Genomic DNA, 20,172 nt, shown 5'->3' with positions numbered 1-20,172 from the left:
GGACTCTGCGCTTCCTAACAGGGGGTCTGGGGTTCTATCCCTGGTCGGGGAACTAAGATCCCATAAGCCTCGTGGTGCGGGCAAAAAAAAAAATTCACAAATACAAGTTGTTTATGTTCATGGTTTAATATGCATACATCCTGTGCAATCATCACCATAACCAAGCTAATCAGCATGTCCATCACCTCGCATAGTTATCTTTTTCCTTTTTCTTCTTCTTTTTATAGTAAGAATTGAGATTTACCCTCTTAGCAAATTTCAAGTATGCAATACAGTATTGCTAACGACAACTACACTGCTGTACTTTGAGACTGAATTTTTAAATGACGTGAATTTAAAGTTGCCATTCTTTACAGAAAGCCCAGAAAAATGTAATTTAGTACTGAACTATATTTCCAAACTATTCCTATGGAGTGAAACCTTATTGTCAGAATGCAGACCCAGAAAGGTCCTGCCAGGGGTTGTTGGAATTTGCCCCCAACCTCTGGCAGGTGAATTCAGAACCACTCAGAATTTATATTTTGCTTATGTAATTCTCCGGGGGTGTAGACTCCATAGCGTCTCTTGATAATTATTCCACAGTTTAATCAACCTTGAAGTCAAGAGACTCTTTGATTTGCACAACTGAACTCTCTTCACTTAAATCCACCTCCCTGGTTAGTTTTTCATAGAATCTCTCCATAGAAAACACTTCATGTAATTGAAAGTGGTAATCATCAAGCACAACTTGAACCTTTTCAATTTTGAAGCATTTAGAGAATTTCCTCTTCTCTCAGATTTTCTCCATAAGACCAGTATTTTCATTAATGTCACCTTGTTCATCTTTAAACCTTTACTAATTTCTCCATTTTACTTAAAAATATATATTAAAGTTGGATCCCACCATAGCACAAGGAACAGTGACTTTTCAGCAGACAGAGCTGACTGTGGTCAGTACTGATACCCCGAATTCCTAACTGGTCCTTTCCCATCGCATATATTTTTTTATTGGTTTTTGGTCCTGAAGGGTATACTTTTATACATGTTCCTACTGAATTTTGTTCTTCTGAAAGAATACAACGCTCTAGTCTGTCATAGTCATTTTGAATTATATTCCAGTCTTCGTGAATGCCAGAAATTCTCAGGGTATGAAAAGTCAGTGCTGTGACATTATTTGTACCCTAAAAATCAAGATTTTCAAATTAGTTCGTATCAGTTAGCTGATATTATTAAAATAGTACATTCTTACTTGAATTCTATCACCTGCTTATTATTTCTCTTTGTATTTCAGAACCTACCATTTCTAATAGCTCATGGAGACCAGACCAACAAAACAACAAATTGAAATGATGTGTAGTCAAAAATATGATACTAAGTATTTGTAATTATAAATTTAATTTCATAACAATTCATGTGACATATTTCAAACTCAGAAATCCTTACTTATGTGTTTATAATTTTAAATATCTCTTTTACGCAGCATGTTGAGAAAGGCAATGGAGTAGATTCTCATTTACCTTTTACAAGTAACTTAATTTCTCTAAGGATATTTGGTGCTTGAAAGAATATTGCATCACACATAAAAAACACTAAGCAGGGCTTCCCTGGTGGTGCAGGGGTTTAGAATCTGGCTGCCAATGCAGGGGACACGGGTTCAAGCCCTGGTCCGGGAAGATGCCACATGCCACAGAGCAACTAAGCCTGTGCACCACAACTACTGAGCCTGCGCTCTACAGCCCGTGAGCCACAGCTACTGAGCCCGCGCGCCACAACTACTGAAGCCCGTGCACCTAGAGCCCGTGCTCCTCAACAAGAGAAGCCACCGCAATGAGAAGCCCACGCACCGCAACGAAGAGCAGCCCCCGCTCGCCGCAACTAGAGAAAGTCCGTGCGAGCAACGAAGACCCAACGCAGCCAAAAATAAATAAATAAAAATTTAAAAATGCAATTATTAAAAAAAAAACCACTAAGCAAAGTACCCTTTGTGGGTTTTTAAACATTTTTTTTTCTGGGAGTTCCCTGGTGGTCTAGTGGGTCGGATTCGGCGCTTTCACTGCTGTGGCCCCGGCTTCAGTCCCTGGGCAGGGAACTGAGATGCTGCAAGCTGTGCAGCGTGGCCAAAATTTTTTTAAAAAATTGTTCTTTTCTGAAATTATTTTCAAATATTATATTATAAAATTTTCAAACCCTCAGGAAAGTTGAAAGAATTGGACAAGAGAATTTGAATAATGACCAGCTAGACGCTACAAGTAATTTTTACTATATTTGCCTTGTTGTGTATTAATCCATCAATCCATTTTTGTTGTTATAGTTATTGCAATTCAACATAAATGACAGGTATCAGTACACCTCACCCCTAAATGCTTCAGCATGTTTATCATTATTTTGTATTTTGGGGTAGAATTTACATACAATAAAACCCCAAGTGCATTCAATGAGTTTTGAGAAGTGCATATACCCCTGTAACCCAATCCCCTGTCAAGATACAGAATATTACCAACCCCACTGGATAATTCCCTCAAATTCTTTCCCAGTCCACCTCCAGCCAACCCCCACCTCAAGGCAACCACTTTTGTGACTATTTTTTACCAAACATTAGTATTGCCTGTTCCAGAATCTATATAAACATATACATAAATCTATATAAATATAAATCTATATAAATCATATTAATGCAACACTGTAAATCAGCTATACTCCAATAAAAATGTTTTTAAAAATTTAATTAATTTTTAAAAAAAGAATCATATTGTATATACGCTTTTGTGTGAGGCTTCTTACACTTGTCATGTTTTTGCAATTCATGTATGTTGCCATGTGTGTCAGTAATTTATCCCTTTTTATTGCTAGAGTAGTGTTGCACTGTCTGAATGTACCAGAATTGATTTAGCCGTTCCCCCTGCACTTTTAAAGAAATCACTATCAAAAATCAATGTTAAAGACCTAACCACCCCTAATAATATCCCAGGAAAAACATCGGAATAATTACCCAAAATGTCATTTCTGCAGCCTATGTTGGGTCACTGACTAATGGGACATTTTAAGCCTTTATAGTTAGTGGCAGAATTATAAATTTATGCTCTTTTTCATTTCCCAGTTCATCTGCAGTAAAGATCCCCATAATAGCCAGTGTTAGTATAGAGCTGACATGCTTAGAACAAACAAAACAAAATGGAATTTTATTTCTATTATTCCATTTCCCATCATCCCTAAAAACAGAGTCAGTTCTAATCCTTGGTGACTCCAAAGTCAACTAGATGTGCTCACAATGATGGGCATGGCCATTTCCCCCTTCTTGTGTAAAAAGAGCAAGAGACATTAAGAAATGAAGGACACTTGGTATTCACTAGATGTGATAGTGAATTTCACCTGTCAACTGAGCCAAGTCAATGCCCAGAGAGCTGGTAAAACTATTTTTGGGGGGTTTCTGTGAGGATGTTTCAGGAAGGATTAGCATTTGAATCGGTAGATGGAGTCAAAAAGCTCACCCTTTCCAATGCATAGTAAATATCCAACCAGATCAGCATTCACAGACCTCACCCTGGTAAAGCACTGTACACTCTCCAGAGCATTTTCACACCTATTATGACATCTGATGCCCACAACAACCAGGGAGACAGAAAATATAATTATTCCCATTTTACTTATTTACTTTTTAAAGTAGTAAGTAGTCTTATTTATTTATTTTTGGCTGCGTTGGGTCTTTGTTGCTGTGCGAGGGCTTTCTCTAGTTGTGGTAAGCGGGGGGCTACTCTACATTACGGTGCTCAGGCTTCTCGTCGCGGTGGTTTCTCTTGTTGCGGAGTACGGGCTCTAGGTGCAAAGGCTTCAGTAGTTGTGGCGTGTGGGCTCAGTAGTTGTGGCTCGCGTGCTCTAGAGCGCAGGCTCAGCAGTTGTGGCGCACGGGCTCAGTTGCTCCGCGGCATGTGGGATCTTCCCGGACCAGGGCTCGAACCCGTTTTCCCCTGCATTGGCAGGTGGATTCTTAGCCACTGCGCCACCAGGGAAGCCCCCATTCCCGTTTTAGAGATGAGAAAACTGGAGTTGAGAGAGTGTATGGGTTAGAACCAAGGCGCCCAGGTTGTTCGTGACTCCAGCTTATGTCTTTTGACATTCACTTCTTTGCAGTTTACACTAGAGTATCCTGGGTGGGTAATGCTGTCATTTGAGCTTCTTCCTTTGGGATGCTTTCCATAATGGCACCAAACAACATAGCAGTTCCCAAAATAATGCTGGTAGCACCCCATTGACAGCTTGTCCAGACATATCTCAAAGGCTGCCAAAAATTTTACATGTGAATATTCCAAACCCGCTATATAACTGAGACATTCAAGGATCTTATTTTACATGGAGGGTTACACGATTCCCGATGGATGGGATCAAGGTTGTCAAGTGGTCCAGACAATGTGTCCTAGGATTTAATGGAAAAGAAACCCCTGGTTTACTGATGATCTAACCCTTGCTGTGTCACACCTTCAGCAACTTCCACTATGCAATCCAGTTCCAAAAGGAAATCTAGTCCCTTCCACCCCACCCAGAAATGAATGGGGACTCTCTGTACTGCACTGATTTCCAGAACCGGAAAGAGTTCACATTCTTTCAAAAGTGCCTAACTCTCAAGAAGTAGGTGGGAATGAAGTGAGAGTGGCATGGACATATATACACTACCGAACGTAAAATACCTGGCTGGTGGGAAGCAGCCGCATAGCACAGGGAGATCAGCTCGGTGCTTTGTGACCACCTAGAGGGGTGGGATGGGGGGGTGGGAGGGAGGTTCAAGAGGGAGGGGATATGGGGACATGTGTCTGCACATGGCTGATTCGTTTTGTTGTACAACAGAAACTAACACGGTATTGTGAAGCAATTATACTCCAATAAAGATCTATTAAAAAAGAAAAAAGTAGGTTGGTCCTGGGAGAATCTGGCTTAATACTTTTAGCCCTGATCTATAAAGACAGAATCTGAAGATGTCCAAAGTCATCTTTGCATCACAGTTGGTCTAATGAAGTACTTTTGAGAGAGATTTTTATTCACACTGTAGAAATTCGTTTTTCTTTGCCACCCTAGGTGCTGAGTGCTTCCTCGGTTTTTCTCTTTGCTTTTTTGTTTTTGTTTTGTTTCTTTTCTTTCTGATTCATTTCCAGTCCCAGGTCAAAATTCTTCTTCAGTTCTAAGCGGGATGCTTCCTGGGTTTCCATGAGATGTTAAGGGCGGCTTAAGGCTTGTGGTGCACAAGACATTGCAGGACACTCTGAACACTAACCACCTAAGTGGCCCAGCCCAGGGCTCACAGGCCTCTCTCCTGTTTATCAAACTCCGGAGACTCCCTAATGAGTCTGGGGCAGTCAGGGTGAGGCAGAGGCTAAAGGCACTTTCCAGGTATTACTAAAGAGCTGCCTTGTTTCTGGCGTCCATTCCCTGAGGTTCTAACGAGGGTCCTAGGAAAAGGGGTTTTAAAACCTAAGCACCTGCACAAATTCAAAGGACTTACTTTACCCTCCTGTGTTTTCTAACGCGGCCACATTTCTCTTCTGTCACCAAAATCACAACATACCTGGGCCAAGCAATACACCCACCGCCTCTCTTCTGTGGACGCTCCCTTTTCTGCCCTTCTTCTGTCCCTACCCCACATTATATAATTTATTGATGGACCAATCATAACAATATCAAATATTTAGTGCCTTCTCGCTATGTGCTAAATATTTTACATATATTGTCTCAGGCGATACAATAATCCTACAAAATAGGTTCCATTGATACTCACCTTCCAACTGAGGACAACTCAGGCTTGTAAAAGGTAAGCCAGTCACATATCACACATGTATTCGCTCACCCATTCATTCGTTCATTCATTCGTTCATATTTATTTAGCATGTAGGCAGGCACTAAGCACTGTGCCGTCTACACACTGGTGAATAAAAAAAGCGCTGTCTCTGCCTTTGTGCTGTTTATGATCTTAACGAGTAAAATGTCCTTGTTTGAGCCACTCTATCTCACTACCCAAAAGATTTTTATAGAATCTACAAGTTCAAAATTGAAAGCACACTTACAAAACACAAGAGGGTGCAAAGGACTCAAAGGGCCCTTTCTATCGTGTAGGTGTTGATGTCACGTCATGTACAAGACCCCAGCCCAGCCTCCGTACACAATCATCACGCCCCAGCGACCATACTGGACTCTGTGTGAGTCCGTGTGTTTGCACGTGGGCCTGTGTGTGCAGCTCTGTGGTGTAGGGGCCGGGGGAAGGGAAGAGAGGAAGAATAATTTGGTGGTGGGAGTTGAGAATAAGTCATCCCTGGACATAAGCCATTTAAGGAGTAAGATTCCCAGGTTTTAAATTGACTTGGTATAACTCAGCAGGGAACAGTGGCTCACTAAAAAATCCCACTGTGAACTGAACAATATAATAAAAGAATAGTGACCTGGGAAGAGAGGGGAGAGATGCCTTCTACTCTTTGATGCTCAAGCCACACTCACTGTGCTTGGGTCTGGTGTAGAAACTCTGCTTCCAAAGGCACCTTGAGAAACCAGGGCCTGTCCGGAACTAATACTGTCCAGATGGGAGAAGAAGGGATTCAACAGCTGTCTTCAAATACTGTACGGACTTGGGAGGAATTAGATTTGTGTAACTTCGAGATACTGAACCAGGACCAAAGCATAGAACGATTCAGCCCGTAGTTACCCAACACCCACTGAGAAATGGCCATAGTTCAAGGTCATGAGCACTAAAACTTATAAATTCTCAAACGCAAATATGAGGAAAGTATGGATGGACCCTGCCCTCTGGGAGTTTACTTACGTCAGGAGAGACAGACACTAAATGTGACTGGTACTTCAATATAATTTCAACATGATACAGATAGACATCAGAAGAGGCTGTGCTAAGCACACAGAGGAAGGGCGCTTGAACCAGCCTGGGGGCAAGGGGAAGGTTCCAAGAAGGTGTTAGTACATGCCCAGCACATAGGGGTCACGGGATAAATATGTGTTCAGTGAGTGAAGAAACCCACGTTTGGGGCAAGTCACTGGACAGTAAGGGAAGGAGACCAGAGGGAGGAAAGCCAACTGCCGTTAGAGTTCACCTAGTTAAAGACTGAGGGCTTCCCTGGTGGCGCAGTGGCTGAGAGTCCGCCTGCCGATGCAGGGGACACGGGTTCGTGCCCCGGTCCGGGAAGATCCCATATGCCGCAGAGCGGCTGGGCCCGTGAGCCATGGCCGCTGAGCCTGCGCGTCCCGAGCCTGTGCTCCGCAACGGGAGAGGCCACAGCAGTGAGAGGCCCGTGTGCCGCAGAAAAAAAAAAAAAAAAAAAAGACTGAAAGGGCCCACAGAAAGCAAGTGATGTGAGGGTGCAAAGGGTGGGGTAGGGGAGATGTGAGACCTACTGAGATCTACTGAGTAGATGAAGGAACAAAGCGAAGAGATTAAAGTAAGGCTGACGGGAGATAGAACCATGACTCCGTCACACGATGCTCTTATCGGTCTCCCCCTAACCCTCAACATTCCCCAGTGGAATTCACTCATTTCACAACTATTCATCGAGAGCATCCTGTGTTTCAGGCACCGTGCTAGACCCTGGGAACAGCTCAAGGAATAAAAGAGACTCTGTTCCTGCTGTCATCTGGAACTTGGAGCAGCACAGAAGTAGAACCTGGAAGAAGCCTTCCGGGCAAAACAATTAAGGTGATGAACAGTTGCTTACCTCTGTTCAATAGGGGGGTCTTTTTTGTATTAAGTGTCACTGAATTGCAAGGCAAGTCTGTCCTCAGAAGGTTGTATAAGCAAAGGACAATGTAATGCCCCCTCTGGAGAGCAAGGAAAATACCATATTCCTACGCTTCTAAATTCCTGAAAAAGAATGGAAAGCTATTTAATCAATGCAGACAATATTTTTCAATTTTCAGTTTTCTTGTGACAGGTAAATTGCAGAAGAGAGGGAGCCAGGTTAATGAGAAAGAGGAAACTAAAGCCAAGGTTAAAAGAGAAAGACATGGACAGAGCATGAGACCAAGAAGGAAAAGAAAAGAGACAGACACATACACGTGAAATCCGGGGAAAGCAGAGGAGAGGAAGACAGAAAGTGAGAGACAGTCACGTGCCAACAACCAGAACATCAAGACCCATAAGGATCCAGAGAGCAATGTGCTCACATGATCACGCAGAAACCTGGGTTCACACAGACAGCACATTCGGCAGAAAAAGGGTCAGAATGAGCCACAAGATAGAGGCCCAGACAGGAACATAAAAAGCAAAACGTGAGTTTGTGGCTCAAGAATATTCCTGCGTAAATGACAGTAAATACGTGCATGGTGCCCACTATGTCCCAGACATTCTTTTTTTTTTCGGGGGGGGGGCTTCTATTGTTTTATTGATTTACAATGTTGTGTTAGTTTCAGGTGTACAGCAAAGTGAATCAGTTACACATATACCTGTATCCCCTCTTTTTTAGATGTCTTCCCATATAGGCCATTACAGACTATTGAGTTCCCTGTTCTATACTGTAGGTCACTGTTGCTTATCTGTTTTATGTATAGTAGCGTGTATATGTCAATCCCAATCTCCCAATTTATCCCTTCCCCCATCCCCCCCCGGTAACCATAAAATTGTTTTCTACATCTGTGACTCTTATTTCTGTCCCAGACATTCTTTGAAGCACTTTACATAGTAACTTATAAAATCCTCATCAAGGTGCCATGAGGCGAACACTATTATCATCACTACTTTTTATTCTTATTTTTCAGATGTGGAAACTGAGACACAGAGAGGCTAAGCTACTTGCCTGAGGTCACACAGCTGGTTAACTGGTGACTGAGATTTGAACCTAAGTCTTAATGTCTGTGTGCCTTATTCTCTCTCTAAATGTCACCTTATTATACACAAATAAACCATAACAGAGACACACAGAGGGAATAAAGCCACCGACACAGCCCACACAGCCACTGTCACAAGACATGTAGATAAATTCCATGACCTTCATGGGAATATACAGCTCAAGATGTTTTGTAAACTGTGATTAAATATTTTTAAACTGTGCTGAATTTCCACAACTATGCAAAAAAGAGTGAAACAGCATCCAAACCCTTCCTCAGGGGCAAACCCAGCTGGATACAGGTTAAAGCACTGAGGGGTGGGAACTGGGGTCCACGGAGTCAAGGCCAAGGTCAAAATTTCTGCCCAGGCAACAGACTGCTTAGGGCTGGGAACCAAAACAGAATTGCTAAGACAATGGCAGGGTGTGACACTAAAGAGGACAGATATGAACAGCCAATACCAAGAGGATAGAGTCAGGAATCAAGTTTAGTGACATGGAACAGTGTTTAGGGTAAACTGAAGATTTCATTCTTTCACATGTATATTTATTCAGCAAATCAAGCTCTTAGTACTGTTCTCAGTACCAGGGATATAACAGAGAAAACAGTAAATGCCCACGAAGAGCTTGTAATCTAGTGGGAGAGAGATGATAGCAAACAATCACAGCATCGTGACATCAGTCCTGTGACGAGAGCAGCAGAGGGTCAGGAGCTGGGAGAGGCCAAGCCAGGCCTGCCGCGTACCACTGATGCCAGGCAAGAAAAGGAACCTGGAAGGGTGAGACTGCAGCCCAATGGAACCTCCATTTGTGACAATAGCGTGAACCTTTGAGATTGGCACGCTGTCAGTGTAAGGTAGGGAGCCCACAGTTTGTGGTGTGAGCTTACTCACCGCCCAAGGGTTGTATAAACTACAAGAACTTTAGGGGCTGCTCTGAGTGGGACAATCCGCTCCCCTGAATCCCCTAACCTGGTGTTTACATTTTGCTGATTCAGTAATAAAGCAAAGTGAAAGCAAGTCTAACTGAGTCCAAGTCCATATTCATGCAAAACCAAGATCTGGGCCGACCCTGCGGACGGGAGCCCAGGGGAAGCTGTTCCATTTGAACCTGGGGCGTCAGGACTCAGTGCCCCTAGAAGAAGCAAAGTTTAAGCTGAGAACCAAAAGGTGAATAAAGGGAGCCAGGTAAGGCAAGAGAAGGAGAGGGAGGAAGACACTGAGAAACAGAAAACAGGGAGTGTGCAAGCTGGGAGAACCAAGAACGTGGGACGCGCAAAATGTTGAGAGGAACTCTGTCTGGCCTGGTGGGTGGCGTACTAGGTAGGCAACGCTGCAGAACTGCACCATGACACGTCTCAGAAGCAAGACGGGGCGAACAACTCAGCTTCCTCCTGGGGGAAAGGACGAGTCAGGGAAGGTCTAGTTACGGCAGCGTTACAATGAGATTTTAGGGTGTGTGCCCTGGCTTCAGTGGGGAGGACAGATGGGGGGGGTCTGAATAAGCCGGTGCCATCAGTTGGGAGGATACAGCAGTGACCCAGTATTGGAGATGGTCTCCAAAGATGCCCGCTACCTCTTCCTTCTCTCCCCACGCACGTGAGGTGTTCCTCACGTCAAGAAGTAAAATCTAAAGCTCCTTCCCTTGAATCTGGGTTGAACTTTGTGACCCCTGTGACTGAGACAACGCAGCACAAGTGGCATTCTGGGTCATAAAAGTCTTGGGGCTTCTGCTTGAGTCTCTTGGAACATTCAACCTCAGGACAGGGAATCCAGCCACCATGCTGTAAGAAACACGAGGCACACGCAGAGGCTCCCTTGAAAGGTGCTGTAGCTGGCCGCCCGACACGAGCTCCTACAAAAGCCAATGTCAACTGCCGGCCGTGGGAGGGAGCCATCGTGGAGGTCCAGTCCAGCCCCCTACCGGACTACAAACCATATGAAAGCCCCTGATGAAGAGTCCCCCAGTTCAGCCCAGTCAGCCAGTGGAACTGTGAGAGAATATGAAGTCATTGCCTATGTCATCAAGTTGGTTTTTTTTTTTTTGGACGTGCGTGTGGGATCTTAGTTCCCTGACCAGGGATCGAACCCGTGCCCCCCTGCAGTGGAAGCGCAGAGTCTTACCCACTGGACTGCCAGGGAAGTCCCAAATCATCAGGTTTTGGGGCAGTTTATTAGGCAGCAACAGATAACCAGAACACCAGTTAATAACTAGGTAACAGTTAAGAGATAATTAGAGAAGCTCTATCAGTTAGGGCTCTCCAGAGAAACAGAACCAGGAGTCTATCAATACTGATGTCTCTCTGTCTACCTATCTAGATTTATTTTAGCAAATTGGCCCACACAATCAGGGGAGCTGGCAGGTCTAAAACCTGCAGGGCAGGCGGGCAGGATGGCAACTCGGCAGGAGGTGATGCTGCAGTCTTGAAGCAGAATCTCTTCTTTTCTGGGAAACTGCACTTTTTGCCCTGAAGGACCTCAGCTGATTGGAGGAGGCCCACGCACACTGTCAAGGGTCATCGCCTTTACTTCAAGTCAACTGAGGGTAGATGTAAGCCACACCCTCACGGCAATGCCTAGACTCACATGTGATTACATAACTGAGCACTACGGCCTAGTCAAGGGGACACAGAAAATTAAGCATCCCGGTAATTCAGACCCAAGTTTTGGTGGAGGAGGGAGAGAAGGAGATGGCTTCGCGACATGCTTATTAGGATGTGAAACCGTGAAAGTCTGGTGATGAACGGCAAACGGGCACTGAAGGGAAGATGTCAAGGGTAAAACACAGGCTTCTGATAGCGGCCACTGGGAGGGGGCGATGCCTTCCCCGACACAGAGAGCAGCTTAAACAAAAGCAAGATGGGGGGATGGCCTTTGCATCTTGCGGTATTGTAGTAACCTGTCGGTGTTTTCACTCATCCCAGGTCTCATAAGGAGAGAAGGAGATCACATGGCAGGCAGCAGTGGAATGAGAAATTAAGATTGTGAAGAAGGAGGGTTGCGAAGCCTTTGAACACAGAAGGGAGACTCAGTCGTCTGGCTGGTCCAGAGGCCGTTCTGAATGAGCACAAAGCTATGACCAAATGAACTTGCCCAAGTCTCTCCCAGGGCCCCATCGCGGGACTGGCTCCTGACTTTCAAACATTGCTCCATTAAAGTCAACAGCCAATTACGTAAGTGTGGAAAACACAAGTTCTAAAAAATACAGAATCAGCTGTTAAGATGAATGGTAAGATTCCGGAATATATTTTACTTTGCAGACCAAAAAAGAAAAAACAAAAAAAACTCCAGGTCAGAGTCATTATTACTCAATGCGTGAAGAACACGCGAAGAAGCCATTCGTTTCTACTTCTGTTTAGTTAGATATTTGGGAGGGGGGAAAAAAAGGAGTAAGAAACTTTTTTTTTCTTTTTGCAGACACAGTCTGGCAATGTATTCAAGATGCTGAAGGGGCTTCCCTGGTGGTGCAGTTGTTGAGAGTCCGCCTGCCGATGCAGGGGAGACGGGTTCGTGCCCCGGTCTGGGAAGATCCCACATGCCGCGGAGTGGCTAGGCCCGTGAGCCATGGCCGCTGAGCCTGCGCGTCCGGAGCCTGTGCTCCGCAACGGGAGAGGCCACAACAGTGAGAGGCCCGGGTACCGCAAAAAAAAAAAAAAAAAGATCCTGAAGTAACACTCTGAACCCTACGAAGACAGAGTTTTATCATTACAAGGCTGAATCGATCTCACGTGTAATTGCACCAGCGTGCTGGTCTGGGAAGCATTTAAACTGTTCCCCGTATATTTTGTGTTGACATTACTTTCTTTTATAAAAGGTCCCATTATTTCATGACCTTTAAACTGACCAAGTCTTAATCGTGTGCCTCAGTGACAAGCGATGCGTGTGTCTGGCAAAGGGCTCCTTCTGTGCTAGGGATGGGAGTCGCCGTCCTGCACACATGGAGGGACAGGTAGGAGGCCGGTTCTGACCATGATCATTTCTGAGCCTGAATCACGTGGACAAATGGGCCACAAGTGCTCCCAGCAGCCACCACAGCTGCTCACCTCTCAGGTACTCTTCCAGGTCAGCCCCCATGGCTCACTGAGGAATTCACCATCTTCTGCTTTTTTGGCTACAGCCCCAAGCTCAGCTTCTGTGTCTGCCTGGCCTCCGGGACCTGGGCACTTATTTTCTTGCTTTTGGCCTCTGGTTTCCCTCCACATCCTGACTTTTCATCTCTGCCCTCAGGCTTTGCCCAATAGATAAGGCATCCTACCCTGAACTTGCCAGGGTAGGATTATGGTTAGGGTTACGGTTAGGGTTTTGTCCCCATTGAGGGGCTAAGTAATCTGGGGAAAGAACGGGGTGCAGAACTCTGTGCACTGCCTAGAATTAGGCTGGTTAATTTTCAGGCAACTCAAAGTCATTCCTTGTTGGACCTCTGAAGCGTGTTGCCAAACATGATTTGACCGGCCGTCTTGAAAGGGAGGGACAAGCCACAGACAGTTCCTGTAAAGGTAAGTCCTTTTCTACTGCAGACGATGCACAGGAAGACTGCAACCTACTATTTTTAGTAAAATATTCATTGTAAGCTAGGAAAATGATATTAAACCGACAATAATAATAGGGATCAAGTATTGAGAATTTAACATATAACGGACTCTGTACTGAACATGCTATGTATTGAAAATTCATAAAAACTCATGAAAGAAGGTATTACTCATCTTTATCAAACTGATAAAGGGGCTGGCCGGGAGAAGTGACTTAACCTAATAAGAACGATAATGATGCTACAAATAACCAACTGCCCAGGTGCCTCTTGTCCAAGGTAAAATGGTCCCTAGTGGGAACTCAGCATTCATAGGGAGATCAAATATAACATAAAATCAATGACTATGGAAAACAAACAAAAGGTCAATCAAATAAGACACATGAAGCCAATGTGAAGCTCAGTCCCAGAAACCTGAGTATACTTTCCAACTCCTGGTTCCTATACTGAGCCCTGACTCATTTTAGAACCATCTAGAAAGATTCGTGGTTCTTCCTGATGAAAGTGTTTTCCCATCAATATTTTGCACTTTATAGAATACATGGATCACAGGTAACCAGGGCTGTAAATTAATCCCACACACAAAATTCCAATCCATACTTGTGATCAGTGTTCTGAAGGAGAATCTCATCACAGGACAGCAGCAATGACTTCATCAGGGTGTTCAGGGAAGGCCTTCCTGAACAAGAGATGATGGATGTGGGATCTGAAAGGTTGGTGCACATGAACAGGGGCATGGGGGGCAGAAGGGACAGAGCTGTCAAGTCTCCGGGGCTGAAGCAAGTATCAGACTTTTGATGAGACAGAAGACCAACGCGATGGAGCAAAAAGAGCCAGGCGGAGTGTGTGGTGCGAGGTGAGGCCGGAAAAGTAGGTAGTGGCCAGGAAATATAGGGCTTTAAGGGAGTTTAAGTCTCAGTTTTGAATGCACCCTCCCCCCGGCCCCGCAAAACAACAACCACACCCAGCGGATTCCAAACAGGTTGGGGCAGGGGTAGGCTTGGTGGAAGTGAGTTGTGACCCCCTGTCATCACCCAATTTCCATGAAAAAAAACCCATCCAAAGAAGACAGTGGTACATACATACAATAGAATACTACTCGGCCATAAAAAAGAACGAAATCATGCCATTTGCAGCCACATGGATGGACCAAGAGATTATCATACTAAGTGAAGTGAGTCAGAGGAAGACAAATACCATATGACATCACTCACGTGTGGAATCTAATTTTTAAAAAATGATACAAATGAACTTATTTATAAAACAGACCCACAGATTTCAAAAACAAACATACGGTTACCAAAGCGGAAAGGTGGTAGGGAGGGATAAATTAGGAGCTTGGGACTAACATACACACACCACTATATATAAAATATATAACCAACAAGGACCTACTGTAGAGCACAGGGAACTCTACTCAATATTCTGTAATAACCTATGTGGGTAAAGAATCTGAAAAAGAATGAATATATGTATAACTGAATCATTTTGCTGTACATCCAAACCTAACACAACATTGTAAATCAACCATACTCCAATAAAACTTTGTGAAAAAGCCATCCAGCTATTGTATGGAGAACGGAGGACAAGGGTACCAGCATGATGGATGATGACCCTTGTGAAGGTCACTGCAGTAATCGAAAGGAGAAATAGCGAAGAAGCAGAGTCCTCCCAACCATAGTCAGCCATGGAGTGTCTCCTATGCACCAGCAAAGATTCCCATATTCTAGAGAGACATTTCTAAAATAAAAACAGGACTCAAGGATGGATTGATATGGGGATGAGGGAGAAGGAGCTAAAAGAACAAATGGAGCAACACAGAAACCCAGGGTGAGAATCTTTCAAGGAGTGAGGAACGGTTTCTCATTTCCAGATCCTGGTTAAGAGGTGAGAGCTCAAACAAAATGGGAAGGGAAAATGCCTTTTGGATTTAGCATGTGGGGTCACTGCTGACATAGGTGAAATGTTGTCGTTAAGGATGTGGGTGGAAGACAGAGTGAGTACAGACAACTCTTTCCAGGGTTCGGTTATGCAGTGGAGAAGGGTCTTTGGGTAAGAAGTGAAATGAAAAATCAAGATGGCGGGTCAAAATACCGTGATTTTAGAATCAACTGGCTCACAATGAATATACGTTTCACACTAAAAACATAGATTGGTTTTGCTGTGTTTTTTTTTTTCCTTTTTTTATTTCTTGGCTGCATGCGGCATGTGGGATCTTAGTTCCCCGACCAGGGATCCAACCCACGCCCCCTGCACTGGAAGCGTGGAGTCAACCACTGGACCGCCAGGGAAGTCCAAAAAGTAGACTGCTTTTAAAGAATACAACGATCTAAGAATTCCAGTGCTTCGCAGGGATTCAAAAGGCATGAAAAAATTCTGTTTCAGCCCCAACAGATCAGAAGAATTAAGGGCTTCAAATAGACACTACCTCTTTTAGCAATATGCCTATACCTAAATTAAAACAGAACCACCCGTGAGATTGAACTAGCCTCCCAGACCACTGGGAGAAATTCCAGCAAACCAGCGTGGATCTGTTATTAGTTTGTGGGATTATCAGGTTGGCATCACACTGAAAGATAGGATGGGAGAATTGACAGTCATCCCTGATTCAGGTTAATTCATGGTACTAATCACATAGAGTCTTACTTTCCAATTCTTGGCTCTCTCACAAAAGTAGGATGGCAGAATAGCCTAGACATTTGGAATTAGAAAGTCAGACATTGGTGACTATCCTTAACAAATCCAGTTAGATACAGAATGGGAGGCATGGCATTCGAAAAGGCCACCCATTCATCATTCACATCGTAACATGAATTAGTACGTCCCGTGGCAGGGGTGGTCTGGCACAGATAAAGTGGGAGTTTTGAGGAAGGATAAGGGAGAAAACATTTGGGAACGTGGAAACCTGACATCCCATCGTGTCTCTGGACCCTGAGGCATCGCATTGAGAAGCAAGAGAGAAATGAGGAAGGAACTGGGATAATTTACAGAAGGTCAAAAAGGCGGGGGGGAAGGAAGCCCAGGCACCTGACCCAGAGCTGGGTGTTCAATACGTTTTGAAATATACAATAAATGGACAGTTTCACACACTTCACAATTTTAGCTTTACCTCAACCCACTCAAAAGTTCTGCTTCATAACCCGGCAGCCATAGGAAAATCCAAGAGGGTGTGTGATTCCCTGTTCAATGTGGGATTCACACAAGTTTCAGGTTAAGGAAGAGAACGAATAAAGACCAAATTCCATCCGCATCTCAGATGACTGAGTTTTCCCCTTATATGTATACACTGATATTTTGACGTTTATGAAAGATCAGCTCATCTATTTGAGTAGGATATAAGTAAACCAAGGTAACTAGAATATGAAAGACTATGACTGTCAAAGCAAAGGACAGGAACTCCACTGAAATGCTAACTCAGAAGTGAAGGAGATAATGTTGAAACACTGGAGAAAGACCTCTACGTATACAGGGACATTGCACCAGTGTTTAACCAATGTAATGTACCAATGAAGATACCCCAAGCAACGTAACAGGGAGCAGAGGGCTTGAAAGGCAGGGTGGTCTAGAAGAAGACTTCTCCAACCTAGGAGCATAAAGCGATATGGCTAATACCTAGTACAACTTGGGAGATACGTTTTTGAAATAAAATTTAGATGATCAGTGAATCCCATGTGGTTTGATGCATTTTTATGGCGAAGTTTATATTCTGTAGACTAAGACAGGAACTAGTCTCTAAATGTACAGAGACAGTTTCTATTATTAAATACAGCAGGTGTAATGACATGGTGTGGTTTTTGTTGCTTTTCTAAATGCACAGGCAGGCTGTATGGCATGACAAACAGAAAATGATATGACAGAATATTAACACTGAAAAATGGTCTCGAGGCAGAGGAAACGAGGGAAAGAAGCTTTTTCAATCTGACAACTGACCCAAAACACCTATCACAAAGTGCAAACATCTTGTTAAATTTTTTAAAAAATATGTATTGCTTTGAGCTGTCATCAGAGTCACCCTGCATGAATCGCAAGCAGCAGACAATTTAAAGGGTGTGAGGAGGTTCAGAAAAATGAACATGGTTTTGTATAATCAAAAGAAGCCCCTGATAGAAATGACTTTTGCTTTTCTCCAAGAAATCTATGCTACAAGACAAAATGTCTGGGACTTAATAATGTTAAGTGTTGACTGAATGAAAAAAAAAAAAAAAAAAGGGAGTAAGCTTACCACATGCTATCTGAAATCAAACCATAGCTATTGCTTCTGGAGACATATTTTAGAAAATAGTTGAAAACTTTGTTGGTCAAACTAAGTTTGGTTGCTCAGTTTTACGATTTCTTGAAAAATATTGATTAAGTTATCCATCTATTTATTTGCAGAATTTATAGCCTTTCACATAACTAAATCATCAAACATGTAAGTGTCACATAGTAAAAAAATTAACGTATGTGATATGTAGTCTGTAAGTTTCTTTTGTTTAACACTGTATTTTGTCCAAGGAGCTCAAATAAAAAAGAAAGCAACACATTGGCTGTTATTTTAGAAATATCAAGGAATCTACTAAGACAGCAATGGAATCTTTTCTTTTATATCCAACACAAAGAAAGACAAAGTTACTTTCAAGAAATTTTAATCAAACCAAACCTGAGGGGATAATTTGAGATTTATTAAAATTGCTACCATGGACTTCCCTGGTGGCGCAGTGGTTGAGAGTCCGCCTGCCGATGCAGGGGACACAGGTTTGTGCCCCGGTCCAGGAAGATCCCACATGCCTCGAAGTGGCTGGGCCCGTGAGCCATGGTCACTGAGCCTGCGCGTCTGGAGCCTGTGCTCCGCAACGGGAGAGGCCACAGCAGTGAGAGGCCCGCGTACTGCAAAAAAAAAAAAAAAAATCTTCTGCTGGGATAAAACCTGCTAACCAAAAGTTTCCAGAGCTTCACAAAAGAGTTTTCAAGGGCGAAGCAGAGGAAGACAAGGAAGAGGAGTCGGGAGCTTTTCATAAAACATTTAATTTAAATTTAAGTATTTCGATGTTATTGTAATAGGGAAAAGCACATCTAATTCCATACTGGATCTGTTTCTTTTACTTCAACTTTTGTATTCTATTGCTCTATTGCTTTTGCTAGAGCATCACTAAAGGGATGTAAAAGTATGGCCCATCTCTAGGAACCCTGCCTCACATGCCTGCGGCTTAAGCTAAAATACCTTTGTTTCGCTCACAGGAAGCATCCTGACCAGGCCCACCTGTGAGTGGCTGCAGGAAAAAATGAATTAACGCATCCCCTCCCGAGTCTGGCAGGAACCAGAAAACATTTGCAGCAGTAACAGGAACTAGCGTCCAAACCCGGGCAAGATGGTTCTTTGGGACACCAGTCCAGCATCCTCTCAGCCTTCTGGCTTTCCAAATAAAGGCGATCGTCCTCGCTGCAACAACTCATCTCTCAACTTACTGACCTGTTGCATGGCGAGAAGTACAAGCTTGGACTCGGTAACATTATTCTCAAACATCCAAGTGTCCTGCTCAAGCAAATGATTACCTATCCATCTCTAAACGTGACAGGGAGACAGTGTGGAAACCAATACAGACCTTCCTCCACTTACAATGAGATTACACCAGTAAACCCAACAGAAGTGTAAAATACCCTAAGTCGAAAATGCATTTAATACACCTAAACTACTGAACATCACAGCTTAGCCTCGCCTACCTCACACGTGCTCGGAACACTTAGATCAGCCTACAGCTGGGCAAAATCATCTACCACAAAGCCTCTTTTATAATAAAGTGTTGAATATCTCCTGTAATTTACTGAATACTGTACTGAAGATGAAGAGCAGGATGGTTGTCAGCGCGTGGGTTATTCACACTCGTGACCACCAGGCTGCCTGGGAGCTGCCCAGCATCACGAAATAATATCAGGCATGTATCGCTATCCTGGTGCATGGCTGTTAGCATACTGATGGCATCCAGGCCTGTTCGGTTCCTCCTGTCCTTCCAATGACCTTACCTAGGACTGCACTGGGGGTAAATCTCTTCTTTGTTGTCAAGGGCTTTGTAGTTCATAGATGTTGTTTAATCACCATTAGGTCCAGGTGGTTTCTGTGCTGTGTTAGTCTCCAAACAGTGATAAAGACCTTCGTCCGCGGACGTATTCCTGGCACCCATGAGACTAGCTCCCCATCATAAATCTTGACTTAGGAATGCACTTGCTGTCTGCAAACACACACTCCCATACCCTAGGTTAACCACAAAATTGTCCCAACTGCCCCCCGGAGATGCAGAATACAGCTGCATATGCTCTGGATCAACGTCTGCCTGATCCTACCCTGTATGTAAGTTACCATATAATAAACGGATCCACCGATTATATGGCGCTGCCTGCCTCATTCTTCAATCTCAAGATACCTTCTCAGTTCGGTGGACACTTTCTGTTCCCTCTGTCCTCAGACACTACAGAAAAGATCAAAATTCAAAATGTGAAGTACAGTCTCGAATGAATGCATATTGTTTCTTCACCATTATAAAATTAAAACATTGTTAAGTCCAACGATCGTAAATGGGGGACCATCTATAATTTCTTAAACTGAAATCCAGGTTAGATTTTCCACAAATTAGAGTACGTGTACCAACTCGTGCTTGGGGAAAATAATGGTAATAGGAAAATTAATTAATGATTTTAAAAGCAGAAGGCAGACAGCTTGACATACTTAACTTTGTACAGTTATACGTAAATGAAATTATACGCCAAGGGAGAAAAAAGGCGGTAGGACATTTTCAGCTCTTACTCAAATCCCTCTTGAGGATCTCACAGAAATAACAATTCATAACTGAAGTCTAGAATTAATTTAATTAATTAATTTAGAATT

At 43.6% G+C, this 20,172-nt stretch overlaps 1 protein-coding gene across 1 annotated transcript in view; it reads right to left on the bottom strand.

Annotated features, from left to right (window-relative positions):
* Positions 1 to 20,172, bottom strand: part of ST8SIA6 (ST8 alpha-N-acetyl-neuraminide alpha-2,8-sialyltransferase 6) — a 133,898-nt gene that overhangs the window by 8,844 nt on the left and 104,882 nt on the right. The gene's annotated exons all lie outside the window — the stretch shown is intronic.

This window comes from Monodon monoceros, unplaced genomic scaffold, assembly GCF_005190385.1.
Source record: "Monodon monoceros isolate NGI ecotype Baffin Bay Population unplaced genomic scaffold, NGI_Narwhal_1 Super_Scaffold_21, whole genome shotgun sequence".
Lineage (NCBI taxonomy): Eukaryota > Metazoa > Chordata > Mammalia > Artiodactyla > Monodontidae > Monodon > Monodon monoceros.
Note: the sequence above shows the minus strand (reverse complement) of the source record. Positions and strands in the feature narration are given on the sequence as shown.